The sequence below is a fragment of the Ambystoma mexicanum genome, chromosome 1p (genome assembly GCF_040938575.1).
Source record: "Ambystoma mexicanum isolate Mex_15411 chromosome 1p, UKY_AmexF1_1, whole genome shotgun sequence".
NCBI classification, from domain to species: Eukaryota; Metazoa; Chordata; class Amphibia; order Caudata; family Ambystomatidae; genus Ambystoma; species Ambystoma mexicanum.
In genome coordinates this window covers 1,231,929,578-1,231,956,117 of record NC_090921.1, presented here as the reverse complement: position 1 = coordinate 1,231,956,117, position 26,540 = coordinate 1,231,929,578, and positions in this window count along the sequence as shown.

The window sequence follows — 26,540 nt, the reverse complement described above, 5'->3', positions numbered from 1 at the left end:
TTAAGATATATCAATAAGGGTTTTCATTCAGTATTCTAGACTAGGCGTTGACTTGGCTGTAGTGCTGAATTGAATCCTCTTACAAATTGGGGGCTCGTCCGGGATGTTTGGATTAGATCTATCACTTGTGCAGATTAATACAGCGTGCCAGCTGACCAGATACACATATCCGGTCGGAGCACACGCTGTGTTACGCTGTAAAGCACTTCTCAAAGGAACGCTCTAAGAAAAAGGTCTGTTTTGCAAAAATAAAATACAAACTTCTGTAAGTCAGGACAGAGACCAATCTCTAGAATGACGACCTTAGTAGACATGGTAGAGAGCACTTCTTACATAAGTTATTTGTGAGAGGTGAGTGGACTCACCAGGACCAAACAGTCTGGTTGCAGGCCATCACACCCCAAATCACGGAAACAGGGTCAGATATATGGAGAGACCAGGGTCCCTTACATGTGGCCCTGAGTGAACTATATATGTCCTCTAAGGCCAAGGATGAGCACAACAAGATTGCCAGGGTAGCGGCATATTTATATTTACATATGGGAGCCATGCAGGACAAATGTGCTGAAGGCCAAGATCTGGCGAGTAGGCAACTGCTGGCATTACAGAAGGCCCAATCTGAGCTGGACTCTTCTGAGCAGAGGCTGCTCAGGAGCCAGGAGTCAGAAAATGACAGTAGGCAGTATATCATTAAAATAAAAGAGGACATGGATATACTGCAACAGGAAAAGGCTGACCAGGATACTAGATTTCTGGCCCTGCAGAAGGAGCACCGAGACAGTTTGGACTCCTTACTGCAGAGCCAGAAAAAGCTGGAGCAACAATTAGACTTTAACAGGGCATGCACGGAGCAGGTAGCCACCCTGCAAAGTCATCTAGATAGAGTGAAGGTAGAGAGCAACAAGCTGATTTCGAAAGACCTGGATACCCAGGCAGAGTTTGATGAAGAACGCCAGAAAGCTGGTGCCTTTCAAAGGCAGAGGGACGACCTGGCGGCACAAATGCAGGCTCTTAGTCAGGAAAGAGACGCCTTAGGCCAGGAAGTCTGCCATTTAAAAAGAAAAATGGAAGAAAATCACCTGGCCCACCAGGGACTGGGTGACCTCCAAAAAGAACACCAGAACTTGTTAGAGCACACCAGGAGGGTGGAGGATGCTCTAGCAAGAAAGGAGCAGGCCAATAGGGACACAGCTCAGGAGGTAACCCTCCTGCAGCAAAGACTGGCCCAGTGCTCCAGGACCAATCAGGAAACACAGAGAGAGAATGAGGCTCTCTGCCAGCACAATGATAGGCTCCAGCAACAGGTAGCGATGCAGGAGAGACTGATAGAGTCTAGTAAGGCCTTAACTGAGGAACTGAAGGCGCAGGCTCTTGCATTGCAACAGGGAGCAGGGGCGGATAGAGATGAGGTTAGCTGGGAAAGAGAAACTCCTGAGCATAACCCCAGGAGCCCTAGTACCAGAGGCCTTTATCTCTCTCGGTCCCTGGACTCTGCCACCCCCATATTCCCTGGCGCACATGAGCACCGGGCCACAGGGATGGCAGACTGCTATCCAGACAAAAGTATGGGGCTCATAGGCCAGTACCACCCAGGTATGGAGGGGCGGGCATCCGGGTATGGGCACCCCAGCACAGTGCAATTTAATGGGGAACCCCAGGAGAGTAGGCCCATTAAGGGCATCCTGAAAACCTCTGCCCAGTTAGGTCAGTGGGGGGGGGTACCCATCAAATCCTGGCAGCAAGGAGGAATCTGAAGACTCCTCTGAACTGCGCAGGACACAGGAGACCAGGTCCCCACATTCGGCCAGCCATTCCCAGGCTCGCAGAATCCGGGAAAACCTGGAAGAGCAGACAGGAACCTCTGGGAGCAGTGCCTCTGAGTCAGAGGAGGAATGGACAAGGGTTACCCGAACCAAAAAGGCCAATAAGGCAAAAAGGGCCTTGCTTAAGGACCCCTTAAAGCAGATTAAGGCGATCAGGAGCGTCATCACGCCTTACCATAAGAACGCTAAGTATTCTGTTTGGGAGCACTTAGAGTTGTTTGAGCAAATGATGGAGACTTTCCATTTGAAGGACAGCCGAAGCTGTATTCAATATGTAAAGTGGACCTTCTCCCCGGAATACTCCAGTTTCTTTGCGGGGCTGGAGGACCAAAATCATTTAAGATGGTCCACCTATAAGGCGGCCATCTTGAAACATTTTTCCATTTATAGAAATCCTCAAGAGGCTCGCAAGGCAGCCTACAATTTACAATGTGGGGAGGATCAGGCCCCACAAGAATTTGTGCAGGAGTTAAAGCGTGCTTTTGCGCAGACCACCAGAAGGGTGCGCACAGACAGTAGAGAATTCATTAATACATTTTTTCATGCCTTGCCCAAATACATAATGACCCAGCTCGTGAGGGATTTTCACGAGAAAAGATCTTTAGACTGGGTCATTGAACAGGCGACCCGGATCTATGAGGTGCAGAAGCCCATAGAAAATAAAAGCAATACCCAGAAAAATCCCAAAACCAACAGCACCCCTGCTGCTGCCAAGGTGGCAGAGGTAAAGGTCACCCCCGTTTTGGATTTGGAGATGGGGGGGCCTAAAAACCTACCTGCACCTAATAATGCTAGGCCCAGAAGGTCCTCGGGCCAGTCATAGACAGGGAGCCAGGGAGGCAGCCCCACAAATGGGGTCCCTCGCTCTCCTGGTTATGTAAGTCCCCGTTACAAGGGAAATCGACCCATCCTGGGTTATGTGTGGACTCCTCCAGCCCAAGGGGGGGGATCCAGCCAAGCACCTAACCCAGGGAACTTCCCTCCTAACTTCCCACAGGAGGGCAGAAATTCTCCAAACCCTGGGCAGAACTTTTTCCCCAGGTATCCACCCAATTTCCAGCCCCAAAATCCTCCACCCTTCTTTCCCCAATTCCCTTAGCCCAGACAACCTAATCCGGGAGAGGGGAGGCCAAGGGTGGAGGGGTACCCAAATCTTCCCAATCCGGGGTATTACCAAAGAAGGGATAGCTACCCTTCCCGGGATCAGCCCAGGGGAGAAAACAGGGCCCCGTATCAGCCTGAGCGGGTTTCCCAGTTAGAGCGCCAGGTTCAAAACATGGCGCGGGATCTGGGTCACATACTGAGGGCTCAGCAGAACCCTCAGATGGGCGTGCCGGCGCAGAACGCACCCAACTCTGGACCTGGTGCTCCAGAACAATGACGGGGGCAGCACCCCGATAACTCACCGGTTCCCAGGGAGGAGGCACAAGGGGAAGGGGGGTGTAAAGACTTGGAGGAAGCTTCCTTCCTCACTTGTAAACAGCCCCTGGAAACCCAGGAACCGGAAACAAAATCTCTTGCCCCTGAAAGTCTGCCTCCTAAGGAGCAGAGGGGGGGTAGGAGAAACAAAAGACCCAAACAGACTCAGTTTGAGGAGGAGGTACAGATCTTCCAATTTGAGGGAGAGGGATCCTCAGAGGATCCTGGGAAAAGGATCTTCTCCTTCAGAGAGGGGGGAACTCCTCCCAAAGAAAAATGGGTCCCTAGGGATGCAAATCCAGACTGGGGAGAGGTGGAGACTGAGCTACCGCCGCCCACCATCTCATCCCAGAACCAACAGCAAGAAAATCCCCTGGTTCAAACCCATCCTGGTGACTGCCTCCAAAAAGGGGGGGGCGGCCCGGAACCGGAGCCAGGGGAACCCACAATGGCTCTGATCTCCAGTTGCCAACTTTTTCTTTCAGATTCCCAAGGCTCTCCACAGAATTCTGCCCAAATTTCTTCTCTTGCAATGTCCAAAACCAGAAAATTAGCCCACCAGTTGTCCAAAAATGTACATTATCTGTGCCCCCTTGAGGAGAAGGAGGGAAGATACTATGCCCCGGTACAAGTACAGGGGCAGGGTACAATTTTGGCACTGGTGGACACTGGATCTCAAGCCACCCTTCTGTCCAGAAGGGCCTTTGATGAACTGAATGCAGGAAGGGGAGAGAATTACCAAATTCCTCTCACCTCTCTTCCGGGACAACTGCAGAACTTTGATGGGAAGGAAATTCCCGTTGAGGGGACTGCAGACTTGGACATTAAAATTGGGCGGCACAAGTTGAAACACCCGGTCATAGTTGTGACTCCAGAGGGCACCCCTTGTTTACTAGGGAATGACCTCCTGAGAAGGTTGTCACCCCTAATAGATTGTGTAAACAAGGTCCTCTGGACCCAGACTAGCCGACCAATAAAATGAAAACAGAGTGTCAACCATGTTAGTTTAAACGGCACCTGCCACATGGTTGAACAAAAATCTGACCAAGTAGAATTTCACTTCCAGAATAGCCAAATTCCAGACGTGACAGTAATAGCAGTAGGACAACAGACTGGTGATGGGGGGTCCTCTCTATTTCTGAAAATCAACCTTCCTTCCAGTCTAAAGTGGTACTCCACGCTGGAAGGAAACACTCTGAGATTCTATACTAATCCACAATCAGAAACTCCCACCCCTATAGTCCAGAAAGATGTGAAATCAGCTCAGAGCCTGGCTGATATTCAGCAAATTGGAGAGCAGTTGTTCATCCCTGTCCAATTAAATGATGGGAAGGACTCTGTTCTCGCTCGAGTGTGTGTGAACAACGGTAAGAGCTTCATCAGCGAAGCCATGTTCCGCCAACTCCCAAAAGATCCAGCCATTCCCACATTCAAACTGATAGACAAATGGGAAATGGACCTGGAAGCACCTAATTCCAAACATCTCCTGCTAAGCAGGTGTATGCTCAAAATCTCCATTGGAAACAAGAGCATAGTCCATAATTGTTGGGTCGTGCGAGACGTCACTGCCGCCTTTTCCTTAGGCAGTGACATTCTCAATCGCTTTGCCATTAGTTTGGACCTAATAAACTTCAAAGCTTGGTCCCGATTAGCAGATAATCCCATGGGCTTTGATGATCCAGAAAAAGCATTTAGGTCAGCTCAATTGCTACCTTATGCAGTTGAAATTCAGATTAAAGAGGAAGTCACCATCCCAGAAAGGACCCGACAATTCTCCCTGGAAGTGAAAGTTAAAAGAGGACAATATTTGCAAAACCCTGATGCTTACATATATCTAAATGCTTCTCTCCAACAACAAGGGTTAGGGGTAAACCCAACACCATTAGTCAACATAGAACATGACACCATTCCAATAGAGGTGGATAACAGCGACTTAAAGAGTATTACTCTAGCCGCAGGCACCATTATTGGAATGGCGGTTGATGACCGACATTTCTCCATTGATCTTGGAAATGAACTGTTAGGACCAATCCCCAAGGACTGCATTGACAGTGACAGTGAGGACCATACAACACCAGACAGGATTTTTACCCGGCATGGGGGGAACTTCCTGGTGTACACTTCCTGCCCCTATGGTAAGGAAGATGTGACTTGTGACTTCAGGAGGGATGAGGTGATTTTCCAGGTGCATGAGGGCTGCCTTTCCCACCTGAAGCCTCCGGTCCAAATCAGCACTCTGACCAGGGACCTCTCCACCCAGCTGGAGGAGGCCGCGGAGATAGCCAAACCAGAAGTCTTTCCAGGCTTCAGGCAGATGGTGGAAGAGAGAGTCAACCTAGCCGATGCCTGTGTGACTCTGGAACAAAAGCAAAAGTTGAAAAGTTTTCTTGGATTTCCAAGATCTCTTTGCGGTAGACTCATATGACTGTGGTCGCACTGACATCCACACAACAACAATCCCCACGGACCCTGGCATGACTCCTGTGTTTGTGAAGCAATATCGCTTGCCTCTCGCATCAATGGAGTCCCTTACTGAAATAATTAAGAACCTTGAGTCCAGGGGAATAATCCGTCCAGTCCACAGCACCTTCAATAATCCGGTGCTGGGAATATTGAAGCCAAACGGCCAGTGGAGACTCTGTGCTGACCTCAGGGAGCTCAACAAACGGGTCCATACTTCCCGATGGCCTCTGCCCTACATTGACCAAGGGCTGGCCCAGATCCAGGGGTCACAGGTATTCACAGCAATAGACCTGACCAATGGATACTGGACCGTGCCTGTCAGTAGGGAGGACCAATACAAGCTGGCTTTTACCTTTGGGGGCCAGCAATACACATGGACCCGGACTCCCTTCGGATACCTCAACTCCGGCAATGAATTCAACATTTTTCTACACAAGGCCATGCCCGACTTGGGTGCAAGGGGTAACCTGGCTTATGTAGATGATGTCCTCATTAAAAGTTCATCTGTAGAGGAACACATAGCGGAGATCCGTTATGTTCTGACGTAGTTGAGGGCCGCCGGAGCAAAACTTTCCTTTCAGAAAGCACAGTGGTGTAGAACCCGTGTTAATTTCTTGGGGCATGAGATTACTCCTCAGGGTCTCTGTCCCCAGGAAAAGAAAGTGGAAGCACTTCAGAAACTGAAAAATGCTCACAACGACCTTTCAATTGCACAATGGAGTAAGGAGACCCCTGATGCTGATTTGATTACCGCTCAGAAGGGGGATCCAATAATTGGTAAATTTTACCAGCACCTTGAGGACCCTGAGAACTTTCCCCTGACGGATACCGATTACATTGGGAAAGAGGACCTAAGAGTGTTGATGAAATGTCCAAAAATGTTCCGGATCCAAGACGGTTTGTTGGTAAGGAAATCCAAAGCTGGCCACGATCAGTGGGTGGTTCCTACCTCATTCCGAAGCCTGATGTTAAGTCACGCCCATGATGTGGCCACCGCCGGTCATAGGGGGTTTCACACAACACTGGAAATCTTAAGAGAGGTTGCATACTGGCCACACATGGGGCAGGACCTCGACCAATACTTGAAGGGGTGTCTTGTGTGTGCCCAATTTCAGCCATCATCCCTCACGCACCGTGCGCCTCTCCAAAAGCGGGGGATGACACTGCCATGGTCAGATTTGCAAATCGACTTTGTCGGCCCTGTGATTCGCTCTGCTAGGGGGAATAAGTACATGTTGACTGTCACATGCTTGTTCACCAAGTGGGTGGAATATCTCCCAGCCCCAAACTGCAAGGCAGAAACGGCAGCTGCCCTGATGATTAACCACATCTTTTCCCGTTTTGGTCTACCTCAAAGGATTGAGTCAGACAGGGGTAGCCACTTCACCAGTGAAGTAATGACAAAGATGTGGGAGATACTGGGGGTCAAAAGGAAGTTACATATTGCTTACAGGCCAGCTTCTTCTGGAGCAGTGGAACGCTACAACCGAACCATTGTGAGCATCTTAAAAAAGTTTGTGGCAGATTCTGGGCCAAGTTGGGATATCCGATTACCTCTGGTCCTAATGGCCATCAGATCTACCCCTTCATCTGCAACCAAAATGTCGCCATTTGAGTTGATGACTGGGCGCAAGATGGTGCTTCCGCAGCATTTGCTCTATAGGACCCAAGAGCAGACACTGATAAATGCCTCCACTACTCATGAGTATGTGGAGAATTTAAGGAAACACCTCCAACATGCTTTTGCTTATGCTCAGCGGAATCTAGAAAGATCAGCTGATAGCATGAAGACCCACTATGACCTGAAGACTTCCAGGAAGGAATATCAGGTGGGAGACCGGGTCTATCTATACAACTTCCAAAGGAACCAGGCCACGCAGCGCAAATTTTTGCCTACATGGAAGGGGCCCTTTGAGATCATCGACAAGATCTCCCCTGTGGCCTACAAAATCCACATCCCCAAAGGTCCTTTGGCAGCGGGGGAAGACAAGTGGGTCCACATAAACCAGTTGAAATGTTGCCATCCCAGGCACACTCTGCAACAACTGGAGGAATCCTCTGGAATCCTAGCGAGTACTGTCTCAGACTAATTCAGTTCCAACCATAAAACATACCACATCTAGTCTCTAAAATATTGTGATTTGCATGAAACTGTCTCTTAGTTATACTGTTCTTTTTTCAAAATAAGAATGTAATGTTTCGTTATGATGAAATGCATATGCTGCCCCACTATCTCAACAGTGGTGGAAAAAACGTCTATGAATAGGTATTGCCGCTCTTCCTTTGTCGTCCTAGGAGAAAGAAAACCTGGAGACGGGACAAGGAGGACGATCCGGAGACCGGGAGCAGAGACGCAACGGGCCCGGGGTACCGCCCAATTTTCCCATCAGGACCGGCGAGGAGAACCGATCGATCCGACCGGATGGAGAAAAAGATGCTGAACTGTGCCATCTATTGGAAGAAGATGAGGAAACATCCCAGGTCTTGCGAGTCCCATTCGTGAAATAGAATGGCCATCGCAAGAGGGGGGCTTGTGGGATGTATTTACCCATGCATCCGAGCCCTACCTCAAAACTGTGCAGTACTGACATGGAAAACATCATGATGGCCAGAGCTTCCCAGAAAATGCACAGGGAAATGCATGAAGAATAGGCTGCCACTCCTTTTTGCCGATGTTATGGGCACAGAAGGACACTGCCTAAAACCACCATTGGACTACCCACACAGTAGTCTGAAACCATTGGGAGTGGCAATGCTGATTGCCAAAAGCAAACCCATAACTGTTGGGAATTCATTTTCTTAAATCCCAAAAAGGGGTGCAGTACCAGTACTCACCACTATCCAAAAGCCGGCGTTTTAAAACCACCAGATTTTGTAGAAAACTGAATAAATGAACCCAAAGCAAGCCAAAGAAAGACTTACTGAGAGGTGGATCCAATGTAAAGTTATATTCTGAAGTGACTTGAAGGTTTATAGCAAGACTGGCTGAGCTGTGGATTTCAGCAGTTTAAGTAAATTTGGACTGAAAGACACTACAAATCTAAATGTTTAAAAGAAATGAGTGACCTACTTTGAGTGTCACATAGGTTGCAATTGTTTAAATGTCATAGTTTTGAACTTAGAATCAGCATTCTAGCTGCATATGTAAAAAAAATTGTCTTGACTTAAACTGGGGAACAAAAAGTGACATTTTATCTGAAACCTGGCTTAAGGAACTGAATTCTGCCCACCAGCCACCCCCCATCAGGAGTGAAACTTGAGTCACAGCTGTGTTCCCAGGCCTATCTGCCTTTTGCTGGCCACACTAAGGATATGCCATCTCTCTGATAATTGAATTAAGGGGAGCCCCCACAGAATACAGGAGCTCTGAACAAAGCCCTCTCCTGACTCAGGCAGATGGTTTATTGCAGATGTCGTAAAAGTAGCTTCCTCCTGAAGCAAAGGGGAGGTGCACTGCCTGTGAGAGCAAGCTGGCTTGGCAGAACTGGAAAAACCAGAAATTCAACCTTGTGCTGGAGGAAAACCACACCCCTTTGGGGCCAGAACATAACTCTAAAAAGATGAATAACTCATAGTACGGACTTGTGAAAATTATTTAAATGACACCATAATTCTTGTGATTTTTCTGCCCACATTTTAAGAGGTTTTTAGAACCGGTGGTATGTTCAGGGGAGTTTTAGCGGAAAAGAGGATATTACTCAAAATGTGTGCATGTGAAAAATCTGACACTTCATCAACTAATGTCCATACTCCTTGCGCACATGTGTGTAAATTTGGGGTAATGTCCGGTATTGCAAACCAGTTAAAAAGTGCAAAATATTGCCATTTCTGAATGCAAGCTCCCAGGAAGAGCAGAGTTTGAACAGGGTATACCTCCTGTGATATGTGATGGGTGCATGTAATTTCAAACCACTGTGTAGCTATGAAATATGTATTTGGTTCAAATCTAGATTTGTGTGCAAGTTGACAGGAGGAGTGGACTTTCTGCAGGCTGTAAAATGACATCACTCTGACACAACTTAGCTCCCCCAATCAGGGGAGAAATGAAAGCTTGGCCAATGATAAGTGGAGAGGGGCTGGCTAGTGATGCTGCTCACACACACCCATTTTCAAAACACATAAAAGCAGAGAGACAGGACAGATAGGGACCTTCAAATCCATTTGCAGCTGGAAGCTCTGCCGGGAAAATCCATACTTTACCTCTATCAACCTTCAGAGACCCAGACCAGACCAGCAGAGTAGAGCTGACCTGTTAGCAGAACCAGAGAGAGCTGACCCAGATCACTGTGAAGTGCAGAGACCAGAGTCCCGTCTAAAACCTGACCAGATCCGTGGCGAGGCCCTTTTAACTCAAGAATATAGTGTGAGTACATAGTAAAACTGTGCAGAACCAATCTCTTAGTTAAAATAATATAATTCAAGCTATTTTAATCTAAGTAGAACTGCCTCATAACTGTCACCTGTCATTTGTAAAGCTGTCACGTGTCATTTTCTAGTTGCAAGCTGCACTTGTCTTTTTGAACTTTAAAATTTCAAATCTGAAAAACGACCTTTATTTAATCGCTCATATCTCCGTGACCGTTTGTGCTAGAGACTTGCAGTAACTTTCATCTGGAAGCTGAGATCCTAGGCTTTCCTAGGACCCCAAAACGATAGTGATAGTCCTTGTAGTTCCTCTGTAATCGCGCTCGACGCATTCGCGAATTTTGCCGCGATTTGCAAATTTCTCCACGTGTAAAAATCTGCTGCTGCTTGCCTTTCATTTGCCAGAAATTCGTTTAACCTGCTAATTATCCCTGAATCATTGCTAGTGTGAGCCTGGACTAATATTAACTAGATACCACTCACCCTGAACCTCTAGAGGGAATTAAAAGCAATCTAGCATATTTTTCACTTAATTGCCAGCACATATAAAAGCATTTTGCCTGTGTTTCCAACTTCTGTAGTCTAAGTTGCTGGGTGAACTGAATTACATTTGAATTGCATTTCTGAGAATTGTGTGCCTTCCTTCCATTTCCTTGCATTGCATAAAAGGGGGGGGGGAATTGTCCAAGAAAGTGATTACATTGTCTTTGCTGAAATCCTATCAAGTTATTTTCTGTACTGCATTTCATTCCACATTGCATCCATTGGAAACCATAAAAATATTGTTGCTATCTTATCCATCCTATAACCACTCCTTAGTGATTATCAAGAAGTGTGCTAGTGCCAGATTCTCCGTTGTTAATCTTTATCATCTCAGATTAAGTGTGATATTCAATTATTAATTTATTATAAAGCGTGATATATATATATATATATATATTGTTTAAATTATCAATTAAACCTTTTAACTTGCAAAACAGAACTACTTCTTGGCTCAGTGGGGTCAGGAGGATTCCAAGAGAGGGGTGTTATATAGGGGTAGTCATCCAGAACGCATGAACTGGACATTAAGATATATCAATAAGGGTTTTCATTCAGTATTCTAGACTAGGCGTTGACTTGGCTGTAGTGCTGAATTGAATCCTCTTACAAATTGGGGGCTCGTCCGGGATGTTTGGATTAGATCTATCACTTGTGCAGATTAATACAGCGTGCCAGCTGACCAGATACACATATCCGGTCGGAGCACACGCTGTGTTACGCTGTAAAGCACTTCTCAAAGGAACGCTCTAAGAAAAAGGTCTGTTTTGCAAAAATAAAATACAAACTTCTGTAAGTCAGGACAGAGACCAATCTCTAGAATGACGACCTTAGTAGACATGGTAGAGAGCACTTCTTACATAAGTTATTTGTGAGAGGTGAGTGGACTCACCAGGACCAAACAGTCTGGTTGCAGGCCATCACACCCCAAATCACGGAAACAGGGTCAGATATATGGAGAGACCAGGGTCCCTTACATGTGGCCCTGAGTGAACTATATATGTCCTCTAAGGCCAAGGATGAGCACAACAAGATTGCCAGGGTAGCGGCATATTTATATTTACATATGGGAGCCATGCAGGACAAATGTGCTGAAGGCCAAGATCTGGCGAGTAGGCAACTGCTGGCATTACAGAAGGCCCAATCTGAGCTGGACTCTTCTGAGCAGAGGCTGCTCAGGAGCCAGGAGTCAGAAAATGACAGTAGGCAGTATATCATTAAAATAAAAGAGGACATGGATATACTGCAACAGGAAAAGGCTGACCAGGATACTAGATTTCTGGCCCTGCAGAAGGAGCACCGAGACAGTTTGGACTCCTTACTGCAGAGCCAGAAAAAGCTGGAGCAACAATTAGACTTTAACAGGGCATGCACGGAGCAGGTAGCCACCCTGCAAAGTCATCTAGATAGAGTGAAGGTAGAGAGCAACAAGCTGATTTCGAAAGACCTGGATACCCAGGCAGAGTTTGATGAAGAACGCCAGAAAGCTGGTGCCTTTCAAAGGCAGAGGGACGACCTGGCGGCACAAATGCAGGCTCTTAGTCAGGAAAGAGACGCCTTAGGCCAGGAAGTCTGCCATTTAAAAAGAAAAATGGAAGAAAATCACCTGGCCCACCAGGGACTGGGTGACCTCCAAAAAGAACACCAGAACTTGTTAGAGCACACCAGGAGGGTGGAGGATGCTCTAGCAAGAAAGGAGCAGGCCAATAGGGACACAGCTCAGGAGGTAACCCTCCTGCAGCAAAGACTGGCCCAGTGCTCCAGGACCAATCAGGAAACACAGAGAGAGAATGAGGCTCTCTGCCAGCACAATGATAGGCTCCAGCAACAGGTAGCGATGCAGGAGAGACTGATAGAGTCTAGTAAGGCCTTAACTGAGGAACTGAAGGCGCAGGCTCTTGCATTGCAACAGGGAGCAGGGGCGGATAGAGATGAGGTTAGCTGGGAAAGAGAAACTCCTGAGCATAACCCCAGGAGCCCTAGTACCAGAGGCCTTTATCTCTCTCGGTCCCTGGACTCTGCCACCCCCATATTCCCTGGCGCACATGAGCACCGGGCCACAGGGATGGCAGACTGCTATCCAGACAAAAGTATGGGGCTCATAGGCCAGTACCACCCAGGTATGGAGGGGCGGGCATCCGGGTATGGGCACCCCAGCACAGTGCAATTTAATGGGGAACCCCAGGAGAGTAGGCCCATTAAGGGCATCCTGAAAACCTCTGCCCAGTTAGGTCAGTGGGGGGGTACCCATCAAATCCTGGCAGCAAGGAGGAATCTGAAGACTCCTCTGAACTGCGCAGGACACAGGAGACCAGGTCCCCACATTCGGCCAGCCATTCCCAGGCTCGCAGAATCCGGGAAAACCTGGAAGAGCAGACAGGAACCTCTGGGAGCAGTGCCTCTGAGTCAGAGGAGGAATGGACAAGGGTTACCCGAACCAAAAAGGCCAATAAGGCAAAAAGGGCCTTGCTTAAGGACCCCTTAAAGCAGATTAAGGCGATCAGGAGCGTCATCACGCCTTACCATAAGAACGCTAAGTATTCTGTTTGGGAGCACTTAGAGTTGTTTGAGCAAATGATGGAGACTTTCCATTTGAAGGACAGCCGAAGCTGTATTCAATATGTAAAGTGGACCTTCTCCCCGGAATACTCCAGTTTCTTTGCGGGGCTGGAGGACCAAAATCATTTAAGATGGTCCACCTATAAGGCGGCCATCTTGAAACATTTTTCCATTTATAGAAATCCTCAAGAGGCTCGCAAGGCAGCCTACAATTTACAATGTGGGGAGGATCAGGCCCCACAAGAATTTGTGCAGGAGTTAAAGCGTGCTTTTGCGCAGACCACCAGAAGGGTGCGCACAGACAGTAGAGAATTCATTAATACATTTTTTCATGCCTTGCCCAAATACATAATGACCCAGCTCGTGAGGGATTTTCACGAGAAAAGATCTTTAGACTGGGTCATTGAACAGGCGACCCGGATCTATGAGGTGCAGAAGCCCATAGAAAATAAAAGCAATACCCAGAAAAATCCCAAAACCAACAGCACCCCTGCTGCTGCCAAGGTGGCAGAGGTAAAGGTCACCCCCGTTTTGGATTTGGAGATGGGGGGGCCTAAAAACCTACCTGCACCTAATAATGCTAGGCCCAGAAGGTCCTCGGGCCAGTCATAGACAGGGAGCCAGGGAGGCAGCCCCACAAATGGGGTCCCTCGCTCTCCTGGTTATGTAAGTCCCCGTTACAAGGGAAATCGACCCATCCTGGGTTATGTGTGGACTCCTCCAGCCCAAGGGGGGGGATCCAGCCAAGCACCTAACCCAGGGAACTTCCCTCCTAACTTCCCACAGGAGGGCAGAAATTCTCCAAACCCTGGGCAGAACTTTTTCCCCAGGTATCCACCCAATTTCCAGCCCCAAAATCCTCCACCCTTCTTTCCCCAATTCCCTTAGCCCAGACAACCTAATCCGGGAGAGGGGAGGCCAAGGGTGGAGGGGTACCCAAATCTTCCCAATCCGGGGTATTACCAAAGAAGGGATAGCTACCCTTCCCGGGATCAGCCCAGGGGAGAAAACAGGGCCCCGTATCAGCCTGAGCGGGTTTCCCAGTTAGAGCGCCAGGTTCAAAACATGGCGCGGGATCTGGGTCACATACTGAGGGCTCAGCAGAACCCTCAGATGGGCGTGCTGGCGCAGAACGCACCCAACTCTGGACCTGGTGCTCCAGAACAATGACGGGGGCAGCACCCCGATAACTCACCGGTTCCCAGGGAGGAGGCACAAGGGGAAGGGGGGTGTAAAGACTTGGAGGAAGCTTCCTTCCTCACTTGTAAACAGCCCCTGGAAACCCAGGAACCGGAAACAAAATCTCTTGCCCCTGAAAGTCTGCCTCCTAAGGAGCAGAGGGGGGGTAGGAGAAACAAAAGACCCAAACAGACTCAGTTTGAGGAGGAGGTACAGATCTTCCAATTTGAGGGAGAGGGATCCTCAGAGGATCCTGGGAAAAGGATCTTCTCCTTCAGAGAGGGGGGAACTCCTCCCAAAGAAAAATGGGTCCCTAGGGATGCAAATCCAGACTGGGGAGAGGTGGAGACTGAGCTACCGCCGCCCACCATCTCATCCCAGAACCAACAGCAAGAAAATCCCCTGGTTCAAACCCATCCTGGTGACTGCCTCCAAAAAGGGGGGGGCGGCCCGGAACCGGAGCCAGGGGAACCCACAATGGCTCTGATCTCCAGTTGCCAACTTTTTCTTTCAGATTCCCAAGGCTCTCCACAGAATTCTGCCCAAATTTCTTCTCTTGCAATGTCCAAAACCAGAAAATTAGCCCACCAGTTGTCCAAAAATGTACATTATCTGTGCCCCCTTGAGGAGAAGGAGGGAAGATACTATGCCCCGGTACAAGTACAGGGGCAGGGTACAATTTTGGCACTGGTGGACACTGGATCTCAAGCCACCCTTCTGTCCAGAAGGGCCTTTGATGAACTGAATGCAGGAAGGGGAGAGAATTACCAAATTCCTCTCACCTCTCTTCCGGGACAACTGCAGAACTTTGATGGGAAGGAAATTCCCGTTGAGGGGACTGCAGACTTGGACATTAAAATTGGGCGGCACAAGTTGAAACACCCGGTCATAGTTGTGACTCCAGAGGGCACCCCTTGTTTACTAGGGAATGACCTCCTGAGAAGGTTGTCACCCCTAATAGATTGTGTAAACAAGGTCCTCTGGACCCAGACTAGCCGACCAATAAAATGAAAACAGAGTGTCAACCATGTTAGTTTAAACGGCACCTGCCACATGGTTGAACAAAAATCTGACCAAGTAGAATTTCACTTCCAGAATAGCCAAATTCCAGACGTGACAGTAATAGCAGTAGGACAACAGACTGGTGATGGGGGGTCCTCTCTATTTCTGAAAATCAACCTTCCTTCCAGTCTAAAGTGGTACTCCACGCTGGAAGGAAACACTCTGAGATTCTATACTAATCCACAATCAGAAACTCCCACCCCTATAGTCCAGAAAGATGTGAAATCAGCTCAGAGCCTGGCTGATATTCAGCAAATTGGAGAGCAGTTGTTCATCCCTGTCCAATTAAATGATGGGAAGGACTCTGTTCTCGCTCGAGTGTGTGTGAACAACGGTAAGAGCTTCATCAGCGAAGCCATGTTCCGCCAACTCCCAAAAGATCCAGCCATTCCCACATTCAAACTGATAGACAAATGGGAAATGGACCTGGAAGCACCTAATTCCAAACATCTCCTTCTAAGCAGGTGTATGCTCAAAATCTCCATTGGCAACAAGAGCATAGTCCATAATTGTTGGGTCGTGCGAGACGTCACTGCCGCCTTTTCCTTAGGCAGTGACATTCTCAATCGCTTTGCCATTAGTTTGGACCTAATAAACTTCAAAGCTTGGTCCCGATTAGCAGATAATCCCATGGGCTTTGATGATCCAGAAAAAGCATTTAGGTCAGCTCAATTGCTACCTTATGCAGTTGAAATTCAGATTAAAGAGGAAGTCACCATCCCAGAAAGGACCCGACAATTCTCCCTGGAAGTGAAAGTTAAAAGAGGACAATATTTGCAAAACCCTGATGCTTACATATATCTAAATGCTTCTCTCCAACAGCAAGGGTTAGGGGTAAACCCAACACCATTAGTCAACATAGAACATGACACCATTCCAATAGAGGTGGATAACAGCGACTTAAAGAGTATTACTCTAGCCGCAGGCACCATTATTGGAATTTCGGTTGATGACCGACATTTCTCCATTGATCTTGGAAATGAACTGTTAGGACCAATCCCCAAGGACTGCATTGACAGTGACAGTGAGGACCATACAACACCAGACAGGATTTTTACCCGGCATGGGGGGAACTTCCTGGTGTACACTTCCTGCCCCTATGGTAAGGAAGATGTGACTTGTGACTTCAGGAGGGATGAGGTGATTTTCCAGGTGCATGAGGGCTGCCTTTCCCACCTGAAGCCTCCGGTCCAAATCAGCACTCTGACCAGGGACCTCTCCACCCAGCTGGAGGAGGCCGCGGAGATAGCCAAACCAGAAGTCTTTCCAGGCTTCAGGCAGATGGTGGAAGAGAGAGTCAACCTAGCCGATGCCTGTGTGACTCTGGAACAAAAGCAAAAGTTGAAAAGTTTTCTTGGATTTCCAAGATCTCTTTGCGGTAGACTCATATGACTGTGGTCGCACTGACATCCACACAACAACAATCCCCACGGACCCTGGCATGACTCCTGTGTTTGTGAAGCAATATCGCTTGCCTCTCGCATCAATGGAGTCCCTTACTGAAATAATTAAGAACCTTGAGTCCAGGGGAATAATCCGTCCAGTCCACAGCACCTTCAATAATCCGGTGCTGGGAATATTGAAGCCAAACGGCCAGTGGAGACTCTGTGCTGACCTCAGGGAGCTCAACAAACGGGTCCATACTTCCCGATGGCCTCTGCCCTACATTGACCAAGGGCTGGCCCAGATCCAGGGGTCACAGGTATTCACAGCAATAGACCTGACCAATGGATACTGGACCGTGCCTGTCAGTAGGGAGGACCAATACAAGCTGGCTTTTACCTTTGGGGGCCAGCAATACACATGGACCCGGACTCCCTTCGGATACCTCAACTCCGGCAATGAATTCAACATTTTTCTACACAAGGCCATGCCCGACTTGGGTGCAAGGGGTAACCTGGCTTATGTAGATGATGTCCTCATTAAAAGTTCATCTGTAGAGGAACACATAGCGGAGATCCGTTATGTTCTTACGTAGTTGAGGGCCGCCGGAGCAAAACTTTCCTTTCAGAAAGCACAGTGGTGTAGAACCCGTGTTAATTTCTTGGGGCATGAGATTACTCCTCAGGGTCTCTGTCCCCAGGAAAAGAAAGTGGAAGCACTTCAGAAACTGAAAAATGCTCACAACGACCTTTCAATTGCACAATGGAGTAAGGAGACCCCTGATGCTGATTTGATTACCGCTCAGAAGGGGGATCCAATAATTGGTAAATTTTACCAGCACCTTGAGGACCCTGAGAACTTTCCCCTGACGGATACCGATTACATTGGGAAAGAGGACCTAAGAGTGTTGATGAAATGTCCAAAAATGTTCCGGATCCAAGACGGTTTGTTGGTAAGGAAATCCAAAGCTGGCCACGATCAGTGGGTGGTTCCTACCTCATTCCGAAGCCTGATGTTAAGTCACGCCCATGATGCGGCCACCGCCGGTCATAGGGGGTTTCACACAACACTGGAAATCTTAAGAGAGGTTGCATACTGGCCACACATGGGGCAGGACCTCGACCAATACTTGAAGGGGTGTCTTGTGTGTGCCCAATTTCAGCCATCATCCCTCACGCACCGTGCGCCTCTCCAAAAGCGGGGGATGACACTGCCATGGTCAGATTTGCAAATCGACTTTGTCGGCCCTGTGATTCGCTCTGCTAAGGGGAATAAGTACATGTTGACTGTCACATGCTTGTTCACCAAGTGGGTGGAATATCTCCCAGCCCCAAACTGCAAGGCAGAAACGGCAGCTGCCCTGATGATTAACCACATCTTTTCCCGTTTTGGTCTACCTCAAAGGATTGAGTCAGACAGGGGTAGCCACTTCACCAGTGAAGTAATGACAAAGATGTGGGAGATACTGGGGGTCAAAAGGAAGTTACATATTGCTTACAGGCCAGCTTCTTCTGGAGCAGTGGAACGCTACAACCGAACCATTGTGAGCATCTTAAAAAAGTTTGTGGCAGATTCTGGGCCAAGTTGGGATATCCGATTACCTCTGGTCCTAATGGCCATCAGATCTACCCCTTCATCTGCAACCAAAATGTCGCCATTTGAGTTGATGACTGGGCGCAAGATGGTGCTTCCGCAGCATTTGCTCTATAGGACCCAAGAGCAGACACTGATAAATGCCTCCACTACTCATGAGTATGTGGAGAATTTAAGGAAACACCTCCAACATGCTTTTGCTTATGCTCAGCGGAATCTAGAAAGATCAGCTGATAGCATGAAGACCCACTATGACCTGAAGACTTCCAGGAAGGAATATCAGGTGGGAGACCGGGTCTATCTATACAACTTCCAAAGGAACCAGGCCACGCAGCGCAAATTTTTGCCTACATGGAAGGGGCCCTTTGAGATCATCGACAAGATCTCCCCTGTGGCCTACAAAATCCACATCCCCAAAGGTCCTTTGGCAGCGGGGGAAGACAAGTGGGTCCACATAAACCAGTTGAAATGTTGCCATCCCAGGCACACTCTGCAACAACTGGAGAAATCCTCTGGAATCCTAGCGAGTACTGTCTCAGACTAATTCAGTTCCAACCATAAAACATACCACATCTAGTCTCTAAAATATTGTGATTTGCATGAAACTGTCTCTTAGTTATACTGTTCTTTTTTCAAAATAAGAATGTAATGTTTCGTTATGATGAAATGCATATGCTGCCCCACTATCTCAACAGTGGTGGAAAAAACGTCTATGAATAGGTATTGCCGCTCTTCCTTTGTCGTCCTAGGAGAAAGAAAACCTGGAGACGGGACAAGGAGGACGATCCGGAGACCGGGAGCAGAGACGCAACGGGCCCGGGGTACCGCCCAATTTTCCCATCAGGACCGGTGAGGAGAACCGATCGATCCGACCGGATGGAGAAAAAGATGCTGAACTGTGCCATCTATTGGAAGAAGATGAGGAAACATCCCAGGTCTTGCGAGTCCCATTCGTGAAATAGAATGGCCATCGCAAGAGGGGGGCTTGTGGGATGTATTTACCCATGCATCCGAGCCCTACCTCAAAACTGTGCAGTACTGACATGGAAAACATCATGATGGCCAGAGCTTCCCAGAAAATGCACAGGGAAATGCATGAAGAATAGGCTGCCACTCCTTTTTGCCGATGTTATTGGCACAGAAGGACACTGCCTAAAACCACCATTGGACTACCAACACAGTAGTCTGAAACCATTGGGAGTGGCAATGCTGATTGCCAAAAGCAAACCCATAACTGTTGGGAATTCATTTTCTTAAATCCCAAAAAGGGGTGCAGTACCAGTACTCACCACTATCCAAAAGCCGGCGTTTTAAAACCACCAGATTTTGTAGAAAACTGAATAAATGAACCCAAAGCAAGCCAAAGAAAGACTTACTGAGAGGTGGATCCAATGTAAAGTTATATTCTGAAGTGACTTGAAGGTTTATAGCAAGACTGGCTGAGCTGTGGATTTCAGCAGTTTAAGTAAATTTGGACTGAAAGACACTACAAATCTAAATGTTTAAAAGAAATGAGTGACCTACTTTGAGTGTCACATAGGTTGCAATTGTTTAAATGTCATAGTTTTGAACTTAGAATCAGCATTCTAGCTGCATATGTAAAAAAAATTGTCTTGACTTAAACTGGGGAACAAAAAGTGACATTTTATCTGAAACCTGGCTTAAGGAACTGAATTCTGCCCACCAGCCACCCCCCATCAGGAGTGAAACTTGAGTCACAGCTATGTTCCCAGGCCTATCTGCCTTTTGCTGGCCACACTAAGGATATGCCATCTCTCTGATAATTGAATTAAGGGGAGCCCCCACAGAATACAGGAGCTCTGAACAAAGCCCTCTCCTGACTCAGGCAGATGGTTTATTGCAGATGTCGTAAAAGTAGCTTCCTCCTGAAGCAAAGGGGAGGGGCACTGCCTGTGAGAGCAAGCTGGCTTGGCAGAACTGGAAAAACCAGAAATTCAACCTTGTGCTGGAGGAAAACCACACCCCTTTGGGGCCAGAACATAACTCTAAAAAGATGAATAACTCATAGTACGGACTTGTGAAAATTATTTAAATGACACCATAATTCTTGTGATTTTTCTGCCCACATTTTAAGAGGTTTTTAGAACCGGTGGTATGTTCAGGGGAGTTTTAGCGGAAAAGAGGATATTACTCAAAATGTGTGCATGTGAAAAATCTGACACTTCATCAACTAATGTCCATACTCCTTGCGCACATGTGTGTAAATTTGGGGTAATGTCCGGTATTGCAAACCAGTTAAAAAGTGCAAAATATTGCCATTTCTGAATGCAAGCTCCCAGGAAGAGCAGAGTTTGAACAGGGTATACCTCCTGTGATATGTGATGGGTGCATGTAATTTCAAACCACTGTGTAGCTATGAAATATGTATTTGGTTCAAATCTAGATTTGTGTGCAAGTTGACAGGAGGAGTGGACTTTCTGCAGGCTGTAAAATGACATCACTCTGACACAACTTAGCTCCCCCAATCAGGGGAGAAATGAAAGCTTGGCCAATGATAAGTGGAGAGGGGCTGGCTAGTGATGCTGCTCACACACACCCATTTTCAAAACACATAAAAGCAGAGAGACAGGACAGATAGGGACCTTCAAATCCATTTGCAGCTGGAAGCTCTGCCGGGAAAATCCATACTTTACCTCTATCAACCTTCAGAGACCCAGACCAGACCAGCAGAGTAGAGCTGACCTGTTAGCAGAACCAGAGAGAGCTGACCCAGATCACTGTGAAGTGCAGAGACCAGAGTCCCGTCTAAAACCTGACCAGATCCGTGGCGAGGCCCTTTTAACTCAAGAATATAGTGTGAGTACATAGTAAAACTGTGCAGAACCAATCTCTTAGTTAAAATAATATAATTCAAGCTATTTTAATCTAAGTAGAACTGCCTCATAACTGTCACCTGTCATTTGTAAAGCTGTCACGTGTCATTTTCTAGTTGCAAGCTGCACTTGTCTTTTTGAACTTTAAAATTTCAAATCTGAAAAACGACCTTTATTTAATCGCTCATATCTCCGTGACCGTTTATGCTAGAGACTTGCAGTAACTTTCATCTGGAAGCTGAGATCCTAGGCTTTCCTAGGACCCCAAAACGATAGTGATAGTCCTTGTAGTTCCTCTGTAATCGCGCTCGACGCATTCGCGAATTTTGCCGCGATTTGCAAATTTCTCCACGTGTAAAAATCTGCTGCTGCTTGCCTTTCATTTGCCAGAAATTCGTTTAACCTGCTAATTATCCCTGAATCATTGCTAGTGTGAGCCTGGACTAATATTAACTAGATACCACTCACCCTGAACCTCTAGAGGGAATTAAAAGCAATTTAGCATATTTTTCACTTAATTGCCAGCACATATAAAAGCATTTTGCCTGTGTTTCCAACTTCTGTAGTCTAAGTTGCTGGGTGAACTGAATTACATTTGAATTGCATTTCTGAGAATTGTGTGCCTTCCTTCCATTTCCTTGCATTGCATAAAAGGGGGGGGGGAATTGTCCAAGAAAGTGATTACATTGTCTTTGCTGAAATCCTATCAAGTTATTTTCTGTACTGCATTTCATTCCACATTGCATCCATTGGAAACCATAAAAATATTGTTGCTATCTTATCCATCCTATAACCACTCCTTAGTGATTATCAAGAAGTGTGCTAGTGCCAGATTCTCCGTTGTTAATCTTTATCATCTCAGATTAAGTGTGATATTCAATTATTAATTTATTATAAAGCGTGATATATATATATATATATATTGTTTAAATTATCAATTAAACCTTTTAACTTGCAAAACAGAACTACTTCTTGGCTCAGTGGGGTCAGGAGGATTCCAAGAGAGGGGTGTTATATAGGGGTAGTCATCCAGAACGCATGAACTGGACATTAAGATATATCAATAAGGGTTTTCATTCAGTATTCTAGACTAGGCGTTGACTTGGCTGTAGTGCTGAATTGAATCCTCTTACAAATTGGGGGCTCGTCCGGGATGTTTGGATTAGATCTATTACTTGTGCAGATTAATACAGCGTGCCAGCTGACCAGATACACATATCCGGTCGGAGCACACGCTGTGTTACGCTGTAAAGCACTTCTCAAAGGAACGCTCTAAGAAAAAGGTCTGTTTTGCAAAAATAAAATACAAACTTCTGTAAGTCAGGACAGAGACCAATCTCTAGAATGACGACCTTAGTAGACATGGTAGAGAGCACTTCTTACATAAGTTATTTGTGAGAGGTGAGTGGACTCACCAGGACCAAACAGTCTGGTTGCAGGCCATCACACCCCAAATCACGGAAACAGGGTCAGATATATGGAGAGACCAGGGTCCCTTACATGTGGCCCTGAGTGAACTATATATGTCCTCTAAGGCCAAGGATGAGCACAACAAGATTGCCAGGGTAGCGGCATATTTATATTTACATATGGGAGCCATGCAGGACAAATGTGCTGAAGGCCAAGATCTGGCGAGTAGGCAACTGCTGGCATTACAGAAGGCCCAATCTGAGCTGGACTCTTCTGAGCAGAGGCTGCTCAGGAGCCAGGAGTCAGAAAATGACAGTAGGCAGTATATCATTAAAATAAAAGAGGACATGGATATACTGCAACAGGAAAAGGCTGACCAGGATACTAGATTTCTGGCCCTGCAGAAGGAGCACCGAGACAGTTTGGACTCCTTACTGCAGAGCCAGAAAAAGCTGGAGCAACAATTAGACTTTAACAGGGCATGCACGGAGCAGGTAGCCACCCTGCAAAGTCATCTAGATAGAGTGAAGGTAGAGAGCAACAAGCTGATTTCGAAAGACCTGGATACCCAGGCAGAGTTTGATGAAGAACGCCAGAAAGCTGGTGCCTTTCAAAGGCAGAGGGACGACCTGGCGGCACAAATGCAGGCTCTTAGTCAGGAAAGAGACGCCTTAGGCCAGGAAGTCTGCCATTTAAAAAGAAAAATGGAAGAAAATCACCTGGCCCACCAGGGACTGGGTGACCTCCAAAAAGAACACCAGAACTTGTTAGAGCACACCAGGAGGGTGGAGGATGCTCTAGCAAGAAAGGAGCAGGCCAATAGGGACACAGCTCAGGAGGTAACCCTCCTGCAGCAAAGACTGGCCCAGTGCTCCAGGACCAATCAGGAAACACAGAGAGAGAATGAGGCTCTCTGCCAGCACAATGATAGGCTCCAGCAACAGGTAGCGATGCAGGAGAGACTGATAGAGTCTAGTAAGGCCTTAACTGAGGAACTGAAGGCGCAGGCTCTTGCATTGCAACAGGGAGCAGGGGCGGATAGAGATGAGGTTCGCTGGGAAAGAGAAACTCCTGAGCATAACCCCAGGAGCCCTAGTACCAGAGGCCTTTATCTCTCTCGGTCCCTGGACTCTGCCACCCCCATATTCCCTGGCGCACATGAGCACCGGGCCACAGGGATGGCAGACTGCTATCCAGACAAAAGTATGGGGCTCATAGGCCAGTACCACCCAGGTATGGAGGGGCGGGCATCCGGGTATGGGCACCCCAGCACAGTGCAATTTAATGGGGAACCCCAGGAGAGTAGGCCCATTAAGGGCATCCTGAAAACCTCTGCCCAGTTAGGTCAGTGGGGGGGGTACCCATCAAATCCTGGCAGCAAGGAGGAATCTGAAGACTCCTCTGAACTGCGCAGGACACAGGAGACCAGGTCCCCACATTCGGCCAGCCATTCCCAGGCTCGCAGAATCCGGGAAAACCTGGAAGAGCAGACAGGAACCTCTGGGAGCAGTGCCTCTGAGTCAGAGGAGGAATGGACAAGGGTTACCCGAACCAAAAAGGCCAATAAGGCAAAAAGGGCCTTGCTTAAGGACCCCTTAAAGCAGATTAAGGCGATCAGGAGCGTCATCACGCCTTACCATAAGAACGCTAAGTATTCTATTTGGGAGCACTTAGAGTTGTTTGAGCAAATGATGGAGACTTTCCATTTGAAGGACAGCCGAAGCTGTATTCAATATGTAAAGTGGACCTTCTCCCCGGAATACTCCAGTTTCTTTGCGGGGCTGGAGGACCAAAATCATTTAAGATGGTCCACCTATAAGGCGGCCATCTTGAAACATTTTTCCATTCATAGAAATCCTCAAGAGGCTCGCAAGGCAGCCTACAATTTACAATGTGGGGAGGATCAGGCCCCACAAGAATTTGTGCAGGAGTTAAAGCGTGCTTTTGCGCAGACCACCAGAAGGGTGCGCACAGACAGTAGAGAATTCATTAATACATTTTTTCATGCCTTGCCCAAATACATAATGACCCAGCTCGTGAGGGATTTTCACGAGAAAAGATCTTTAGACTGGGTCATTGAACAGGCGACCCGGATCTATGAGGTGCAGAAGCCCATAGAAAATAAAAGCAATACCCAGAAAAATCCCAAAACCAACAGCACCCCTGCTGCTGCCAAGGTGGCAGAGGTAAAGGTCACCCCCGTTTTGGATTTGGAGATGGGGGGGCCTAAAAACCTACCTGCACCTAATAATGCTAGGCCCAGAAGGTCCTCGGGCCAGTCATAGACAGGGAGCCAGGGAGGCAGCCCCACAAATGGGGTCCCTCGCTCTCCTGGTTATGTAAGTCCCCGTTACAAGGGAAATCGACCCATCCTGGGTTATGTGTGGACTCCTCCAGCCCAAGGGGGAGGATCCAGCCAAGCACCTAACCCAGGGAACTTCCCTCCTAACTTCCCACAGGAGGGCAGAAATTCTCCAAACCCTGGGCAGAACTTTTTCCCCAGGTATCCACCCAATTTCCAGCCCCAAAATCCTCCACCCTTCTTTCCCCAATTCCCTGAGCCCAGACAACCTAATCCGGGAGAGGGGAGGCCAAGGGTGGAGGGGTACCCAAATCTTCCCAATCCGGGGTATTACCAAAGAAGGGATAGCTACCCTTCCCGGGATCAGCCCAGGGGAGAAAACAGGGCCCCGTATCAGCCTGAGCGGGTTTCCCAGTTAGAGCGCCAGGTTCAAAACATGGCGCGGGATCTGGGTCACATACTGAGGGCTCAGCAGAACCCTCAGATGGGGGTGCCGGCGCAGAACGCACCCAACTCTGGACCTGGTGCTCCAGAACAATGACGGGGGCAGCACCCCGATAACTCACCGGTTCCCAGGGAGGAGGCACAAGGGGAAGGGGGGTGTAAAGCCTTGGAGGAAGCTTCCTTCCTCACTTGTAAACAGCCCCTGGAAACCCAGGAACCGGAAACAAAATCTCTTGCCCCTGAAAGTCTGCCTCCTATGGAGCAGAGGGGGGGTAGGAGAAACAAAAGACCCAAACAGACTCAGTTTGAGGAGGAGGTACAGATCTTCCAATTTGAGGGAGAGGGATCCTCAGAGGATCCTGGGAAAAGGATCTTCTCCTTCAGAGAGGGGGGAACTCCTCCCAAAGAAAAATGGGTCCCTAGGGATGCAAATCCAGACTGGGGAGAGGTGGAGACTGAGCTACCGCCGCCCACCATCTCATCCCAGAACCAACAGCAAGAAAATCCCCTGGTTCAAACCCATCCTGGTGACTGCCTCCAAAAAGGGGGGGGCGGACCGGAACCAGAGCCAGGGGAACCCACAATGGCTCTGATCTCCAGTTGCCAACTTTTTCTTTCAGATTCCCAAGGCTCTCCACAGAATTCTGCCCAAATTTCTTCTCTTGCAATGTCCAAAACCAGAAAATTAGCCCACCAGTTGTCCAAAAATGTACATTATCTGTGCCCCCTTGAGGAGAAGGAGGGAAGATACTATGCCCCGGTACAAGTACAGGGGCAGGGTACAATTTTGGCACTGGTGGACACTGGATCTCAAGCCACCCTTCTGTCCAGAAGGGCCTTTGATGAACTGAATGCAGGAAGGGGAGAGAATTACCAAATTCCTCTCACCTCTCTTCCGGGACAACTGCAGAACTTTGATGGGAAGGAAATTCCCGTTGAGGGGACTGCAGACTTGGACATTAAAATTGGGCGGCACAAGTTGAAACACCCGGTCATAGTTGTGACTCCAGAGGGCACCCCTTGTTTACTAGGGAATGACCTCCTGAGAAGGTTGTCACCCCTAATAGATTGTGTAAACAAGGTCCTCTGGACCCAGACTAGCCGACCAATAAAATGAAAACAGAGTGTCAACCATGTTAGTTTAAACGGCACCTGCCACATGGT